Below are 2951 nucleotides of genomic sequence, written 5' to 3' on the forward strand. Positions count from 1 at the left end.
TTTCTTGATTCCAATCATTCTCAGATCCTGCAGACATACTAATTGTCAGCCATTCAGAATGTCTTTAGCATGCAGTAACAATACCACTTGATTTGATTATCTAATTAATATTTATTGATTCAAATCATTCTCCGATCCTGCAGACAGACTAATTGTCAGCCATGCAGATTAATCCATGACCAATACAAATTACAATGTGAATTTTAACTCTTTTACATTTCTTCTCTAGACGACATTAGAATAACACAATTGAGTTTGCAAAGAGTGTCCTAATATGTTGTCAGCAAATTTAGATAATTCATTCCCAAAATGATTGACATTATTGTTGTGCCATGTTTGTGTGTGGTAAAAAGGAGTAATCAGATTCTAAAACATGATGCAGAACCAAAGTAATTGGAAATATTTGATTAAAAAAAATAATGTGTTTAATAATGGATATATGGTGAAAACTGTGTATTGACTTACAAATCTGCAAGTTTACTCCAGCAAACATAACTAAATATTTTTTTTAGAATGAGACTAAGTTTGTGTCCCTTAAATCCGATGGAGCATCACACATAGGGACACATGTATCCTCAAGGATAATATATTATATGTGGAGAAGTGTTACATTAGGACGTAATACACATTCCTAAAGTAAATATATTCAATTACTATCTGGATTATGTGTGTTTTAATAAAAAAAACAACAACGTTTTTTTAACACTTATCCAGACTTCATGCATGTCACTCATAATCTGATGTTTAGTCAATTTAATTAAACACAATACACATGCTGCATTTGATTTGCATAAAGCGAGGGTATGTTTCTAGGTCTGAAGGAGACAGGCACATTCTGAGTAATGGTTTCTAAATGAAAAATGTACAAAATATATTTAGCCTTACACAACAAATGAAAGAAGCAAAACATACTATTTATGAGGTCTTGCCTAACCTGCCTCCCTACATCTGTACTCCAAGTACAGATGTCTCTAATTTCTCTGCTTGCTGGCTGCTTTCATCATCCTCCTCGTCATCATCATGTGGCAGATGTTGTTGCAAACACATGTTATGAAGAAAGCAGCAGCAGAACACAATTTGAGTCACCTTCAAGGGACTGTACAACAAAAGGCCACCAGACTTATCCAGACACCGAAACCTAGATTTCAGCACACCAAAACATCTTTCTATCACATTCCATGTGGACTTATGTGCATTATTGTAATTGTGTTCAGCAGGGGTATCAGGTCGGGACAATGGAGTTAGAAGCCAAGAGAAACAGCCATATCCTCCATCACCTGAAAGACAGATATAGTAACGTGTTTCATGTTAAGATACAGCAACACATAAGTAACGCAGTGTATTTTGCAGTAGTATACAAAGTCCTACACATATCAAATTACATACCCAGCAGCCATCCATCTGGCAATTGTCTGTCCTCAAACTTATCAAAGAGGGATGACTGACTGAGGATGAAGGAGTCATGGCAGCCCCCAGGGTAACCAGCAACAACACTCATTATTTTGAGATTTGCATCACAAACCACCTGCACATTGGTGGAGTGGTCTAGCTGTCGATTAGTATATATGTGCTGCCTGCCCCTAGGTGGTCTCAGCTGAATATGTGTGCAATCTATGGCTCCCAGCACATTGGGCATGCCAGCAAGCTCATAGAAATCTACCCTGATGGCATGCCACTGAGACTCCTGGGTATGGAAGCAGATTGAGGCATTGATGTGGGGCTGCAAAACATCCAACACCTGTGTATATTTTTAAAAAAAATTAAACAGAGATTTTATGACATAACATCATCACTGGCCACTGAGAGTAATTAAAACAAACAAAAAACAGAGGAGGTAGTTAGGTATACATCACCTGTGTTAGTATTCTTGAAAATGAGTGCTCTGAGATTCCAATTACATCCCCAGACACAGCCTGAAAGCTCCCAGTAGCCATAAAGTGCAACACAGCCAGGAGTTTGTGCAGGCCTGAGACAGGGCGAGAGCGTGCTGTCTCGGGGTCTAGGCCTAGTTTGACAAGGTCATACAGACGGAAAATGTTGTTACAATTTTAGACGGAACATCTGTATGATCCTATCATCGCACAATGCATTCAAGTTTAAACGCCCCCTAAAAAAACGAGGCCTGCGCAGCCTCTGCAGAACCTGTACAACCTGCTGACCATGTTCAGTTTCTTGGCCCTGGTTACTTACAGGCTGATGTCTGAGGAATCCCACAGCACACAAAATATCACTGCACCATAGTCCTGCAGCCATTTCTGAGTGTAGGTTGTTTGAAATGGGCCTAAGATCCTTTTATAGGCATCCTAATTCAGGTGTGAATGATTTTTAAGTAGCAACACATGTAAACACGCCTGAAAAAAGCAGGTCTACTTTTTTACTACTTTTTTTAACGAATCGCAAAAAAAATACGACCGCAATTCAGCATTCAGAGACTAACACCCAAATACGAATGAATAGTAAATTCCCGTGTTGTATGAATAAACAGCCGTGTTTGACCGATAGTCTATTCGTTCGTATTTCTGAACTTTGCCGTCAAAACTATTACGAATAGCCCAAACACTGCCGAGATTTGTGTTTAGTAAATTCCCCTGTTGACACTTTGAAAAAAATACACAAATCGGACAAACTCGGATTATTAGTAAATATAGGCCCAGGAGTACAGTAAGCAGAAATAACAAATGCAATAAAGACAGATAACGCAACTGACACAGAGTAGGATGCTGATGATTATGTACTGACACAGGAATACTGAATTGGGGCCCTCATTCCGAGTCGTTCGCTCGGTAATTTTCTTCGCATCGCAGTGAAATTCCGCTTAGTACGCATGCGCAATATTCGCACTGCGACTGCGCCAAGTAATTTTACAATGAAGATAGTATTTTTACTCACGGCTTTTTCTTCGCTCTGGCGAACGTAGTGTGATTGACAGGAAATGGGTGTTACTGGGCGGA

The sequence above is a fragment of the Pseudophryne corroboree genome, chromosome 2 (genome assembly GCF_028390025.1).
Source record: "Pseudophryne corroboree isolate aPseCor3 chromosome 2, aPseCor3.hap2, whole genome shotgun sequence".
NCBI classification, from domain to species: Eukaryota; Metazoa; Chordata; class Amphibia; order Anura; family Myobatrachidae; genus Pseudophryne; species Pseudophryne corroboree.